Source organism: Panthera pardus, unplaced genomic scaffold (genome assembly GCF_024362965.1).
Source record: "Panthera pardus isolate Hobbes unplaced genomic scaffold, ASM2436296v1 HiC_scaffold_20, whole genome shotgun sequence".
Taxonomy (NCBI): domain Eukaryota; kingdom Metazoa; phylum Chordata; class Mammalia; order Carnivora; family Felidae; genus Panthera; species Panthera pardus.
In genome coordinates, this window is record NW_026526766.1 from 14,646,756 (window position 1) to 14,663,062 (window position 16,307).

The window sequence follows — 16,307 nt, forward strand, 5'->3', positions numbered from 1 at the left end:
CGAGGAGGGCACCTGTTGGGATGAGCACTGGGTGTTGTATGGAAACCAATTTGACAATAAATTTCATAAAAATAAACAAATAAATAAATACATAAATAAATAAATAAAAAGTACCCATGAACTATTTTTGTTTTCACTTCTCAGCACAGCCTTCGTGTAGGACCCAGGAAATTAACTTTACCGGGACTGATTTTCCCTATAAATAGTGCAGCTGTAAATACTGATAGATCTTAGCTAATGCTGCACATGAGATCCTGATATCAGAGAAAAATATTTAATTTAAAGTCCATTTAGCCTTATTTCAAAAACATTCTTTTAGTGGTTCTTTTAAATGGTAGTCTTACTTAGTGTATTTAAGCCTTTGCTGAAGGAGAGGGGGGGAGAAAGATGTTATGGAGGAATTATCCATAGTTAATGTCACTTATTTATCTGTCAATTATCTGTCAACAAGTGATTAGGGGCTGTACTCTGAGCACTTAGGTGGCTCAGTTGGTTAAGCGTTTGAGTCTTGATTTCTGCTCAGGTCATGATCTCATGGTTTGTGAATATGAGCCCTGTGTTGGGCTCCACGCTGATAGATCGGAGCCCGCTTGGGATTCTATCCCTTTCTCTGCCCATCCCCCGTACTTGCTCTCTCTCTCTCTCTCTCTCAAAATTACAAAATAAACTTAAACAAATAATTAGGAACCATCATCAACAAAAGGTCATGTAAAAATGAAGCGACATCTTCTATGAAAATGTGTTTGTCCAGCACAGCATATGACCTAATTTATCAGCATTTTATTTATACCTAACATCTCAAGAATGCTTACTTATATACAGACTTGCTGATAAAGGGTTAGACTTTTGGGGTTGGAAGATAACTATGCAAAATCACAGTATGTAAAGAATATTTAACATTACAGGAATAAGAATGGAGAACTTTCAATATGTGCTTCCCAGTATGCCAATGACTTATCCATAGAGGCTGAAATATGGTACAGTGCTTATGAGCCTGGGCTCTGAGACAGTCCGCTTGGTTTGTGTTCTACTTTTTTCCTCTTACTAGCTGTGTGACTTTGGGCAACTCACTTAACTCCCCCCTGCCTCAGCAAAATAAGAATCTCATTTATATCTACCCTATAGGATCTAAAAAAGTAATGCATGTAGGACAGTGCCTGACATAGACTAATAGCCCAGTGATTTCACTATTTTATATATTTATGGGTAATTAAACTAAAAAGGAAATATTTGGTCTCCAAAAGACCAGAGGTATTTGCCTGTCTGTTTACTGAAATGTACTCAGAGCTTACAACTGTGACTGGCACACAATAGGCACTAATAAATATTCAGAAAGTTATGTCTGAAAGACATTAGAAGAGCAGGACTGTAAGTAATATGACCTACGTCCTCAGTGTTACGGGTTCAATTGTGTCCCCAGAAATATATTTTGAAATCCTAACCCCCAGCACCTTTAGACTGTGACTTTATTTGAAAACAGGGTTATTACAGGAGTAATTCATCAGGATGACATCATACTGGGTCAGGGTGTCCTTATAAGATGGGGAAGATGCAGACACAGAGACACACAGGAGAGAATGTCATGTGGAGACATGGGCAGAGATCACAGTGATGGACCACAGATTGACAGCCGTTATCCAAAGCTAGGAAGGAGTCTACCTAGGTCTTGGAGGGAACATGGCCCTGCTGACACCTTGATTTTGGACTTGGGGACTTTAGAACTGTGAAACAACAAATTTATGTTGTTTTAAGCTATCCAGTTCATGGTACTTTGCAATGAAAGCCCCAGGAAACTAATACACCTGTTCCTTGGTTACACAGAAATGACAGGGCAATTGTGTTTGGCTGGCTTTTTGCCTTGACGCATAAATATAAATAGCCAATTTATACTGAGATCTTCTTAGGTGCCAGGCATTTTGCTAAGAAGTTAAAATAGACAGTCTCATTAAACCTGGGCATCATCTCCATGAGGTACACATTATACGGCTGAGGAAGCAGAAAGTGTTCAAGTTACTTGCCCCACACACAGCGAGTTGGTAGCAAAGTTGACAGTTGAAGCCGTGTTGATTGAACTATTAACCACTGCCCAATCCAGCTTCTCGTAACTAAAATGACGACCGCATCATTGTGTAAATATGGTCCCCACAGGGACAGGGATCTTGGTCTTTTGTGAGTGTAGTGTCAGCATGAAGGATTTTGGCGTATGTGCATGACAGTGTTATTCTGCTCCAGTGGCATTAGTTAGACACAGACTTTGGATGCCACTTAGATTTGCGTTCTTATCCCACAACTTGCCAGCTGTACCATTCTTTCGGCAAGACGCTCATATTCTCACGTTCTGTTCCCGATCTAGAAAATGGGGGTGTTCTCATCGATTTCTCAAGATGTTATGGTGATCTGTTGAAAACTGTCCATGGGAAATGACCTGGTGCAGTTCTTGGCCAATGATAGAGGTGATCAACATTTTTTTCTCCTTCTTCTCTTACTAGCCTTGACTGAATAACTGAATCATTTTATATTTTTTAATTTTTTTAATGATCATTTATTTTTGAGAGAGAGAGCCCGCGTGTGAGTTGGGGAGGGGCAGAGAGAGGGAGACAGAGGATCCAAGCTCCGTGCTGACAGCAGAGAGCCTGATGCAGGGCTCGAACTCATGAACCGCAAGATCATGACCTGAGCCGAAGCTGGATGCTTAATTGACTGAGCCACCTAGGTGCCCCAATAACTGAGTCATTTTATTTTATTTTAATTTTTTTAATGTTTACTTATTTTGAAAGAGAGAGAGAGAGAGAGCATGAGCGAGGAGGGGCAGAGAGAGGGAGACACAGAATCCAAAGCAGGCTCCAGGCTCTGAACTATCAGCACAGAGCCTGACGTGGGACTTGAATTCACAAACTGTGAGATCATGACCTGAGCCGAAGTTGGATGCTTAACTTACTGAGCCACTCAGGTGCCCTAATAACTGAGTCATTTTAAAGCATTGGTTTTCAATAGGGTGTGATTTTCCTCCCAGGGGAAATTTGTCAATGTCTGAAGAAAGAAATGTGATTGTCCCAGTGGACTCACCAAAACAACAACAACAACAACAAAATCAAAAACAAAAACAAATTTTGGTTGTTGCACCTTGGGATGGGTGGGAGGGTGATACTGACATCTACTGAATAGAGACCAGGGATGATGAAGCATCCGTAGTGACAAGGTTGAAAAACCATTCTTTTAAGTAATCACAAGTTCTGCTTTATTATGGAGACACAATGTGAGTAGATCATAATTCTCACCAGCTCAACAGTATAGATAGACTGTTTGGTTTTCTCTTTCCTAGATGACATGAGCTAAATTGTTTCTCCCCACTCCCCACCCTCCCTCCATTCATATGTTGAAGCTCTAACCTCGAGTGCCTCAGAATGGGACTGTGCTTGGAGACAGGGCCCTTAAAGACATAATTAAACCAAAATGAAGTCCCTGGGGTGGGCCCTAATTCAGTCTGACTGGTGTCCTTAAGAGAAGCGATTAAAACACACCTGGAGGGATCAGGGATGTACAAATACAGATATAAGACCAGGTGAGGCCATACCAAGAAAGTGGCCACATATAAGCTAAGGACAGAGGCCCAGAAAAAAACAAAACCTGATGACATCTTAATCTTGAACTTCTAGACTCCAGAACTGTGGAAAAATAAATTCGTTGTTTAAGCCACCCAGTTTGTGATATTTTGTCAAGATTGCCCTAGCAGACTAACATAGTCTAGGTCCATTTGGACTGTGTGTGTGTGTGTGTGTATGTGTGTGTGTGTATTTACTGATAAGGAAGATTTATTCAGGTTAAGATTTGGCCTGCTTGCCAGCCTCCCCCTTTCTAGTGTATTATTACTCACCTTAAGTGGGATTCACTTCCCTGAGAAATGTCGAACATAACAAGTAAGAAAACTTGGAAAGTTTTATTTTTTTTAGCATACTTCTCATCATATTTTCTGTCTGTACTTAGTTTGACCTGAAATACTTAAACCAACAGGTTTTAAAATTCAGATTGATGTTTGCAGACCTCTAAAACGAACAGTAAGTCACACATTTTCATCTGAAATGGAACATAGATAACAAAATTTGAAGAGATGAGCACTTTTTGTAAAATGTCAGGTAATTCAGTGAGTTTATTCGATACTTAAATGAAGAAACTCTTTGGAATGAGAGCGCCCCATTGCTGGTTATTCATCACATTCTATCTTTAAGGGTAACAATTAAATCCAGATTACTTGATGATGTTTGCTTGAGTGGCCTCTAGGAGAGGCTCTTCATTTTATTTTTTTTTAAGTTTATTTATTTATTTTGAGAGACAAAGCACGCCAGCTCGCGAGCAGGGGAGGGGCAGAGAGAGAGAGCATCCCAAGCAGGCTCCATGCTGTCAGCGCAGAGCCAGATGCAGGGCTCAAGATCATGAGTTCATGACCTGAGCCGAAACCAAGAGTCAGATACTTAACCAACTGAGCCACCTGGGCACCCCGAGGAGAAGCTCTTTAAATGGAAAAGTCCACGTGAGGTGGCCTAACAATAGATTTTCACTTCGTGATATGAAATATCTACCTTCCTTGTTTTCTAATCTCACTCCCAGTAGCACCTCCTCTCTTTTCTCAGCAAAACTGTGATAGAGAAGCATGTTAAGACCTTAGGTCCACTGTGGACCTAAGCATGGCCTATCATTTATTTACTTGAGGAGCAATTGAGGTAGCTATGAGCAACTCTCTTTAGGGCACCATGTTGATAAGTAAAAAATTCCATTACATAACTGGACATTTTTTTATTTCCCATCTTAAAGTTGCAACCGGCTACTTTCTTTAAAGTTTAGACATTTTTTTATTTTAAAAGTAATGTATGCTTATTGGAAAAAAAAAAAACAAAAAAACGACAACAACAGAGGGGCGCCTGGGTGGCTCAGTCGGTTAAGTGTCTGACTTTGGCTCAGGTCATGATCTCTGTGTTCATGGCGTCAAGCCCCGCGTCTGGCTCTGTGCTGACAGCTCAGAACCTGGAGCTCAGATTCTGTGTCTCCCTCTCTCTCTGCCCCTCCCCCGCTTTCTCTCTCTCTCTCTCTCTCTCTCTCTCAAAAATAAATAAACATTAAAAAAAAATTTAAAAACCAGAAAATTCAGGATACTATTAGCCAGTAGAAGGATAAAAACCACCAATAATTTAACTATTCATCGTAAATTTTCTTCCCATCATTTTTTCTATTCACTTTTTTTTTTTTTTTTTTACCTCTTCTAGTTTTCCTTTATCTCAAACAAGGTTTTTTGGAGGTAGTTTACTATTGAATCCCTTGGCCTTTCTACAAAGACCCATCATGATATAAACATTTACTTCTATTTGTAATCCTTGGCTTTGATTCAGGTGTGTTGCTGTTTGTGTCCCCCAAGTCCCTGTCCCCACTCTGCGAAGAATTCTGATAAAGGCAGCATGCATTAGGTTCTGCAATGGATGACAGTCTTTACGGATACCAGGCATTGGTTCTAAGTGAGAAGTTCTTCTTCTAATCACCTATTTGCTTTCCTAGCTCTCTTGAGCGGGGCGGCTTCTTCCTAGACTTTTCTGACTACCACCAATGACTTTCAGATAGCTTCCTTCTCTGCGACATTCTGCCTGTAACGACGATGCACAGATCACTTCACGTGGCAGTAGAGTATAACATTTTAATTTTTAATCTCAGCGATGGAACTATCAAGTGGTTAATGAACTGAAACTTGGTGTCATTTGGGCCTGCCGTTAAGTCCTAGTTTATCACACTTAGCAGTTGAGTAATCTTAAAGAAGTCACTTTACCTTTCTAAGCATCATCTGTTTTGTTTTTGTTTTGTTTTTGTTTAATGAGGATTATAATGGCATTACAACAATCATGGGCATGTGGTAAGGATTACATGAGACAATTTTCCCCCAGAGTGAGCCCTCGGTAGGTTGTTTGCTCCTAGGATTCTTCTCTGCACTTGTCAGTGTTCTTTCTCCCCAGTTTTTCTCTGCTTAACTTACTGAGATGGGTGAACAGGAACGTGCCTCCTGTGAAGGTCAGTAACCTTTGAAATTCGCGTGCAGAGAAGAGCGCGTCAGGGACAGCACTCCCTGGGTCACGTGGATTTTCTCTTATTGCCACCTACTCCCCATCAGTGAGAAAATGAAGCGCGTCCCTCCCATGTGCGCACAGCAACAGAGAGCCCTTCTTCTGGAGAGGCTTTTCAGAAACAGCTATTTTCGTTTGTTTATGCCCAGTTGGCAAAAGAGGGCTACCACCCTGGCAATGCTGCAGAAGGATGATGCAGCTTTCACAACAGAGAAGAGGACATGTATTTGGCTTTACTTCTCAGTAAGGTGAGGCACACCCATGCCCCACAGCAGGATGAGGGCCAGAACGTTTCTTAGTCTCATTATTTCTATGGACATATCAGACCGTATTCACCCTTCAGTGCTAGCTTTTGTTCTTCTGAGAAAGAGAGTTTAGAATCTCTAGAAATTCCAATTTGAGAAATTTTTGTGTGTGAAGAAAATATTTTCTGCTTGAGAGTGTATCATCTGGATGAAACTTACTAGAAAGAAAGAAAGAAAGAAAGAGAAAAAGAAAGGAAGAAAGAAAGAAATAAAGAAGAAAGAAAGAAAGAAAGAAAGAGAAAAAGAAAGAAAGGAAGAAAGAAAGACATAAAGAAGAAAGAAAGAAAGAAAGAAAGAAAGAAAGAAAGAAAAGAAAGGAAGAAATAAAGAAATAAAGAAAAAGAAAGAAAGAAAGAAAGAAAGAAAGAAAGAAAGAAAAAAAGAAAGAAAGAAAGAAAGAAAGAAAAAGAAAGGAAGAAATAAAGAAATAAAGAAAAAGAAAGAAAGAAAGAAAGAAAGAAAGAAAGAAAGAAAAGAAAGGAAGAAATAAAGAAATAAAGAAAAAGAAAGAAAGAAAGAAAGAAAGAAAAAAAGAAAAAAAGAAAGAAAGAAAAAGAAAGAAAGAAAGAAACTTGCTAGAAAACTATATCGAGTGCTGAAGGGCATACCTTACACTCAGGTCCCTGCCCACTCAGGAAGGGACTGAGGGCATATGATGATAACAGAAGTTGCCATGTGGGGGCAAATAATTCTGTTGGGTTTTTTTTTTTTTCCTCTGGAGATTTGATAAGATGCTGGTATTTAACAAAAGGAATAAAGAATATGGTAGGTCATCATTGTTAATGCCATTGATTTGTATCTAGACTGCTATTGGGTACCGACACAAAAGAGTCCCAGGTTGCCAAAATGTATCAGAGCCCTGTTCGTGGACAGATTTGTTTTTGTTTTTGTTTTGTTTTGCCTCTGAAGTAATGTCAAAAACAATTTCGTTGTATTTACTTTGAGAAATAAAATCTGTGATGGATTGGACAAATGCTGGGCTGAAGTTTTTGTGTTTCTTTTAAAATGATTTCTATTCACTTTCTCCCGCGGGCCAGCTGCTTTTACTAGTGCCCTTTGGTTGTGTGATCTACGAAAGAGTTAGGCATGCAAATTAATAATATAAAAATAAATGTAGGGAAAATACTGAAGTCTCTACCAGAAGGCCTATTACTCTCATGTTATGTAAAATAAACCCATGTTTCCTTAAATATAATTGAAGTTCAGAATGCTGCATTTCACACTAGTCTTCTCTGAGTCCGGTGTACTATTAGGATTGGACTTTAACAGATAACGAAGAAGAATAGCTGTTTTATAGTAATAGACACGCTACATTCCAGTGTGTTCCAAGTATGAGTTCAAGCCTCCGTTCTCTCACTTACTAACAATTCCCCATTTTCCCGTCTATAAGACCCGAATAATAACACCTGCTGTCAAGATGACGGTACAAATGCATACAAGATATTTTGTCCGCAAGACAATGCATACAAAAACCGATATGTAAGGTGATGTGCAAGTGTTAGGTATTATTAACAACTGACGATTTAAAATACCACTACCTTGAGTCTGCTGTTAAAATCAAATACTTCTTATCCACCTCTGACTTTACTTACAAACTGAACATGTAGCAGGTACCAGTGTGTTTCGCTGAGCATGGGGGTCCCATCAAGAGTAAGTGTCTCCCTCTGGGCGGAACCTGTTGGTAAGAGGAAAAGTACAGTGCATGTAGATATTTAGACTGACATAGGAGAGTACCTTTGGTAATAATAAACGCTAAGAGAAACACAGAAAGAGGAAGATATTGTGAGGACTTGTTCTAAATCTATCCTGGCTCAGCACCCCAAGGGCTTTCAAATGTCATTCTCCTTCACTGTCTTCTTTGCAATTGGGAGATGGGGTCCAGCCATCCCTCCACCAGGGACGGCAGGGCTGAGGGGAACAGGAAGGGCTCCGGAATGACAGCTAAATTCAGCTGTTTGGTGAGACGCTGGCCACGAGAGGCTGTAGAGAAGAATGGGTAAGCTTATGGGCTCTGGGTCTCGACTGGCTGGAATCAGATTGTGTCGTACTAACCTTGGACAAATTACCCTGCCTGAAACTCAGTTTCTTCACCTGTAAAATGGGAATGATGTGTCACCTTCTTCCTGGGATGAAGGTAAGGATGAAATCACAGAGCTACACTTTTCAAACTTGAATGTGCACGTAAGTCACCTGAGGATCCTGTTAGAACTTGGATTCTGATTCGGTAGATCTGGGTGGGGTCCGAGAATCTACACCTCTAACGAGCTCCCAGCCCATGCCCGTGGTACATCACGTTTTCAGTAGCACGGATGTAAAGCACACAGAAAGGTGCTGGCAGATTCTAAACACTCCGTATATGTTAGCTATTATTATCCACCTGTTAGGATGCTATATGTTTTCACAGACGTTGTTATGGTTAATCTTTGCAACAGACTTACATTAGGTATTATCTTATCTTCATTTCCCAAATGAGGAAACAGTTCTAGAAAGACTGGCCATGATTGCCAGCATTGTATTTGAACCCAGTTTTCTTGATTCTAAGAACTATCCTCTTTTCTACACTTGAAATTTCTTTCCGATTGTAGGTTAGGAAAAAACCAACAACAACAAAGCAAAAAAACAAAAACAAAAACAAAAACAAGCCTTGTCGACTTGGTCTCTGATGTTGGAGTAGGAAGGCTTTTCTCTGTGCGGGCTGCAGGAGAAATCCACAGAGAGTCAAGTGGCTTCCAGGTATATTACGTGGTTTCTATGTTGTCCATATAGTAAAATATTTTTCTCTGATTATATTTGGGAAGAAAAGCAAGCAATTTGGGAAGAAAAACAATAAAGATTAGTATTTAAAAAAAAAGACTAAATATCACTCCTCAAAAATCTCATTGCCCAGATGCAACAATGACATATAACATGTATATTACAAGGGCTTATTTTTCAGGGTCTCATTCTGCTGTGATGCATGGGTGTGAGATTTGATATATATGTATATGTATATGTATATATATATATATATATATATATATATATACTCTTATCTGGGGGTTTCAGGGAAAAATCTACTTCTAAGTTCTTCTGGATTGTTGGCATAATTTATTTCCCTGTAGTTGTAAGACTGTAAGTCTGAGGTCCTTGTTTTCTTGTTGGCCTTTGGCTGGGGTCACTCTCAGCTCTTAGAAGCTACATCAGATGGGGCGCCTGGGTGGCTCAGTCGGTTAAGCGTCCGACTTCGGCTCAGGTCACGATCTCGCAGTCTGTGGGTTCGAGCCCCGCGTCGGGCTCTGTGCTGACGGCTCAGAGCCTGGAGCCCGTTTCAGATTCTGTGTGTCTCCCTCTCTCTCTGACCCTCCCCCATTCATGCTGTGTCTCTCTCTGTCTCAAAAATAAATAAACATTAAAAAAAAAAAAAAAAAGAAGCTACATCAGATCTTGCCATGTGGTCCCTTCGGTCTTTAAGCCAGGAAGGACACTCTGAGTCCCCCTTGTGCTTTGAATTTTTGAGTTCTCCATCCGCCTTCAGCCCTGCTATGAAAGGGCTCATATGATTAGATCAGGCCCAACTGGATAATCTCCTTTTTGACTGATTCAAAGTCAGCTGATTAGTAATCTTAATTGCATCTATGAAATCCCTTTTTGTGTGTAATGTAACATGATCACAGGTATAGGAGCTGGGGCAGAGGTCCTGGGGCACATCTTAGAATTCTGCCTACCGTATTAGGCAGAAAAACACTCTGTTTTGGTATAAAATTACAACATTTATGCCTCTGCAAAGTTTTCTTGTCTTCCATAAAAGCTTTGAAGATGTTTCTCAGTAAATATAGATAGAAATTGGCCTTTTAAATTGCTGAATAATATTCTTTTTGAAGATTTATCGGAATATAACAATTTCTCTGTTGATGGATGATGAGATTGTTTCCATTTTCTAATTGTAAACATTGTAGTCATGCAAACATTAATGCTGTGCCTTGCCTAATTAATTACCTCTTTAAGATAATTTGCTACTTGTAGGGGTGCCTGGATGGCTCTGTCGGTTAAGCTCTGTCTGATGACTTTGGTTCAGGTCAATGATTCCGTGGTTCACAAGTTTGAGCCCCATGTCAGGCTCTGTGCTAACAGCTCAGACCCTGGAGCCAGCTTCAGATTCTGTGTCTCCCTCTCTCTCTTTGCCCCTTCCCTACTCATGCTCTCTCTCTCTCTCTCTCTCTCTCTCTCTCAAAAGCAAACAAACATTGAAAAAAATTAAAAAGAAAAGATAAATTGCTACTTGTGAAATTGTTGGTCAGAGTGTACACATTTAAATATTGGTACACATTTCCAGTCTGCCTTCTGGAAAAGTTGCATCCATGTATATGCTCATTAACAATGGTTTATTAAGTTCCTTGTTTCCCTACACCCTTGCCAACATCGGATTCTAACAATTCTTTTAATCATTGCTAATCCAGTAAAAAGGCATATTTCATTCTCTTTATTTACTCTTCCTTGATCATTAGTGAAGCTGAACACCTTTCTCTATGTGAATTTCCCACATAAGTTGCTTCATTTGGGAACTGTCAATTCATTTCCTTTACCAATCAGGGGTCTTAGCTGCAAGCAGCAAAAGTTAATTGTGGTCTGGGGTGCCTGGCTGGCTCAGTTGGAGGGTCATGAGACTCTTGATCTAGGAGTTGTAAGTTCGAGCCCCACGCTGGGTATAGAGATTACTTAAATAAATAAGACTTTTTTAAAAAGTTAAGCTATGTAGGAACGGATTTTGCTGGCTGGATATGGGGGAGCTTATAGAGTCAGTGAGATGGCTGGAGGACCAGGCTTGGTAAAGCAGGGCCAGGCAGTGGAATGCAATAAACTAATGCCATAGGACAGGATAGTTAATATGCTGCCACTGACACCTGTACAGCCCAATGCCACTATCATGGAACTCTCGATACCACTGGGAATAAATCCTCATTTTGCCTTTTGTCTTTGCACCTTTCTCAAGATTCAGAGTCCCTGGTACAAACACTGGACCGCCTGAGCCTAGCTCACATGCCTGACCTATAGTGATCAGTGGGGGTAAAGGCAGTATTCTTAGTAAAAAGGGGGAGCTTACAATCCGTCAATACGTCTTTGCATTAGATGCTGGGTAGAACACCCTGAAAAGACAAATGTCTTCTTTTTTCTCCAGTTGCCATTTCTAGTTTCCATTGTTTTTTTCTTATTTATTAGAGCACTTTTTACATTAGCGGCATCAATACCTTGATACTTGTGTTGCATATATCTTTACTTTTTCTATTTTTTTTTCTTTTTTAATTCTTGTGGCCAAGTAGCCTTTTAAGAAAGATGACTCCAATCATTTCTTTCCTGTAGCATACAATACAACTGCTACAGCATTGTTTCTCAATCAGACAAGCCCTGCTGTCCCAGGCCATAGCAAAGGTAACTGGGGAATCTATACACGGAGGAAGGTGGTTTGTTACACCCAGACATCTTGGCCGTTTCTCTACCTCACAAGGTCACTGCATATCGAGTGATAGAAAATTCACCCACATTCCTTCTGGGAAAAGTAAAAATGTTAGTTGAACAAAAGAAGTTGGGCCATTTAAACTTGGGTTGTAGACTGGTGCATTGAGGTGCTTTTCCTAAGCTCCTGGAAGCCAGTCACCTACCCAAAATCAGAAGAGCTAGGACCTAGTGTGGCTGTGGGGCTAATGGGTGATTTCTTGTTGGAGCCTACATTCTTGTGTACCTTTGCAATCGACCTCTCTAATAGAGATGCTTTCAATGTGGCTGTTTTTCCCTAGTGTAGTTGAGGACTTTTACCATCATAAACTTCTTACTACTTAAATAATTTTTGCAAATGATGAAATAACAGATGATTTTTTTTAAAAACATCTCCTGTAGTAAGGTACTCTTTGGTAGTCAGAGTCAGAATTTGTTAGGCATTGTATCGGTCAAAAAAGTTCTTTCTCAATGCATACCTTAACATGTCTTTGCTTAACTAGTTCCCTTTTGCTTCGAGGAAAACCTCTATTTCTTGCTAAACTGACCCACAGTTCTTCTCACTAATCTGTCTCCCCCACATGGAGTTAAAGTTTTTCCTTCTCCAGACAGCCTCAGTAGGAATATTTATAAAACTCGGGAGAGATGTAGTTGAACCTTGTATATGCCTCAGATGAGGAAATGAGTATAATGCTAAAAGAAATTAGCTTCCATATAAAGCCAGGAAGGCAGGCTGGGATCGTGAAAAGAACCAGAACATGTTTTCCAGAAGACTCTATGGGCAAATAAATCCATATTTCCAAATCAATGCTTTCCAAAGCTTGTGAAGAAAAATAAATAATGGTTTCAGGGTAACATGGCTTTCCAAATTCACTACCTACAATTAAATCTGTAAGTACTCCCCAGTGGAGCCTCAAAAAATTCCTGTGTGTGTTCTCATCAACTTTATTCTAAACTCCTGGGGCACAGTATTATTTTCCTCTCTATTTTTGTCAGGAGATACACATGGCTAGAACATTCCCCCTCTGACACTGTTCGTGAATTGGAAAGATAAACTTCTGAATGCTGGGTGAACAATCTGAACAGACCTTTCCTGACCAGTGGGCTCATCTCTATAATACTAAGCTACAATTTCTTGTTGAGCTCTCTCTTGATGAAATATGCACAGAACAGCCACCAATGTGTACCCAACAGACATTTTGAAGATATGTGTCCCCATCTAGGCTAAAATTGGATTTGTCTTCTTAGTGGATTGATAATGAACTGCCGTTTGCCAGATCAAGGCTCCCAGAGTGGTGTGTGTGTGTGTGTGTGTATGAGCACATGTGTGTGTGTAGAATTTTTCACGCCATGAATTAATTCTGGAGCGACGTCTCCTCTCAGCGTTACTGTAGTTCCCTTCTTTCATACCCGGATAACGATTGGACTCTGTCCAGTTGACTGTTTCCCCTGAGAAAATGCGGCAGGGTAGCGTGGAGAGGTAACTTCAGGATTCGGAAGGGATTCACAAAATGGACTAAAGGAAGCTTAATTTTATCTGTGAAAAGGAGTGAAACGGCACTGTCCTCCATGTAACAAGTTAGGGAACTTGTGTCTTGGTGCGGTTACGAGTCTGTTCTTTCCTGGAGCACCCACGCCGAGTAGGCTGACGCCGCGGGTTCGCTGAGAAAAGCGTGCGGGGCAGACCGCAGAAAATGACACATTTCATTGGCCTCCGGCTGGTTGGTTGGTTGGTTGGTCGGTTGGTTTTACAACCAGCCAAAGACAAGATGATTCTCTACGGACTAAGTGTGGTATCACCCACACTTCGCTATCTTGTCTTCCTGTCTCCTTTACCCCTATTTTCTTTCATCGTGTTTTTTTGTTATTTATTTATTTATTTAGAGAGAGAGAGAGAGCATGAGCAAGGGAGAGGGGAAGAGGGAGAGAGAGTCTTAAGCAGACTCCACGCTCAGCACAGAGCCTGATGGAGGGATTGATAGCACAGCTGTGAGATCATGACCTGAGCCAAAATCCAGAGTCGGGTGCTCAACCGACTGAGCCAAGAGGCACCCTTCAGTACCTATTTTAATGTATATTTCCCATAAAATTGTCCTGCTTTATATGGTCCTGGTTGTGTCATGTTATTTCTCTGTCCATTTTCCCAGACCACTGCCCTTCCTTTGTGAACTCTTCTTTCTCCCTGTTTCTCTTCCCATCTCTTTTCTCTTCTCTCTCTTTACTGGCAGGTCTAATCCCGGGAAAAGTTATGACATTTCAATCTTTCAGACTTTCGGATCTGATGGTTTCCCCTCTTCAAAGGCATCCACTTTTCTATTGTTCTGCATTACTATGTTCTTTTTCTATCAAAAGAAAAACGTTTGGAACTGATGTACTCCAAATATTATTTTTCTGGGATGAGTCTCAGTTTAACCCAAGTATTTAGACAAAGAGATGAAATATCCAAGCGGAATTTCAGGAGGAGACTGGCTGGAGTTCTGGGGGACTTCCATGTGTCCTACAGTCTGCTCCTTTCGTCTTTCATCTAATTTCTTGCAACAGTGGGAATGCAGCTTCGAGAAGCACTTTGCTTCCTCTTTCAGGGCCTTGGAGTGCTAAGGAAGGAAGCGTCTGAATGACAACAAGTATTGGAAATGAGCCTCCAGAAGCAGGAAACTGAACCAGAAGTCTAAGAGGCCCAAAGAATCAGGAGAGGGCTAGCTGCTGGAATAGGACTGCTTCTTTAACTCTAGGGAGACCTGGGCATGAAGATAACTCTCAAACTGGAAAACTGGTTTATAACATCCAAAATCTGTTATGACATCCCCAAATCTGGGATGCAAGTGCCATTGTCTAAAAATCAGCATTTAAGATGTTGATCTAGAAACTTGACAGGTGTTGTTCAGATAGTGTGAATATCTATCAGCTGTTTTGGGTCCCGATCCCAGGAAGGTTGTTCCAACCACATTCAATACCCCTGGATGCTCTTGATGCCCTCCTTAGACCCTGTAATCCAGATTTGGCCTTTAAAGCTCAGTTCAGGTTCCCCACTCTGGAAAGCTGTCCCCCACTTCTCAGTTGGCCAGGCAGTGCCCTTCCAAATGTTTCCACAGACCCTGTCTTCGTGAGTGCTGTCACCACACTGCCTGGTGCATTTCCATCTGACTTCCCTCTAAGCCATTAGCAAGATATGGGCACAGACTGCACATTAAACTGTGTCCATCGTGCTGAGAGCATGCCTGTCACAGAGTGGATGCTTAGCAAATATTTGTTGAATGAATGGATGTGCAGATGATGTCCTTAAGGACAGTAGACAAAGGGATTCTTAAGTTTTTGCAGCACCAGACTCCAGAACAAGCTTCTGTTACAGAGATGGAAAAATATGCCTTTGGATTCAAATGTTTGAGGTTCTTCTTAGCCTTAAAGGGAGTCCATGAGGTTGTAGAGAGCTGCAGTAGAAGTGGATGGGAAATAAAGAAGAAGGGAGATGCTGACTCATTCCACTGAGCTGGCAAAATATACAGTATACACCAGACAATGGGGAGAAGCCATCCAACTGCCCATGGAAATCAGTGAAACAAAAGGGAGCTGGATTGATCCTCTCTCTTCCCTCTTGTGCCTACTTTGGACCTCAATCTATTTGTTTTCTTCATCAAAGCTCCATATCTTGGGACCTTGACGTTTGGCTCCTCCCACACCTTCCGAGATAATAAAACTGGGGAAGAAATCTTGGGACAGGTTTCAGCACGTCCTGCTCCATGAGAGCCATGGGAGGCCATGAGGTATTTGGAAATTTACAGAAGTGGAGTGTGAGGTGTGGAGAATTGGATTGGAAAGGGGTGGGGTGGACCAGGGGACTGCTGCTTTTTCTGATAATCCCTTCTGTATTATCTAAGATTCTAAAATTATCTGCATGAATTACTTTAATAAGCTAACAAAAATCCTTATTTTTCAAAACAAAGAAGAGGAGGACGGAGAAAGCAGTCTTGGGGCAGGCAGGGCAGTGGGAGGGAATGTATGAGTAATAATCACACTTAGGAGAAAGGCTGGTTTCATGCCTGGTTTGGCTCCTTTATGCTGCTGCTGCTACTCTGGCAGGATGAGCTGGGCACCACATGAAAGGAATGCTCGGTCAGTGTTCCTGGATTTGGCTCTACACGGTCCAATCTCTCCGCTCCACACCTTAGTCATCGCTTGCCTCTCAGCTCTATTAGCTGCCAACATTACTGCCCATTTCCCTTCTTCATGATGTGTGCCCTTACCTTCTGACCTCAATTTCCCTTCCAGTAACATTTCATTTCTTGTCCTAGGCCCTAAAGTATTGATCAGCCTCTCAAGGGCTAGCTTTCCTGCCTTGCCTTGGTTTCCAGGTTGTCCATTCATTCCAGATGCTTCCCTGTGAGGGAGCCCCCTCCCTGGTTTGTCCCAGTCGTGCGGCAGTACCTACACAGAC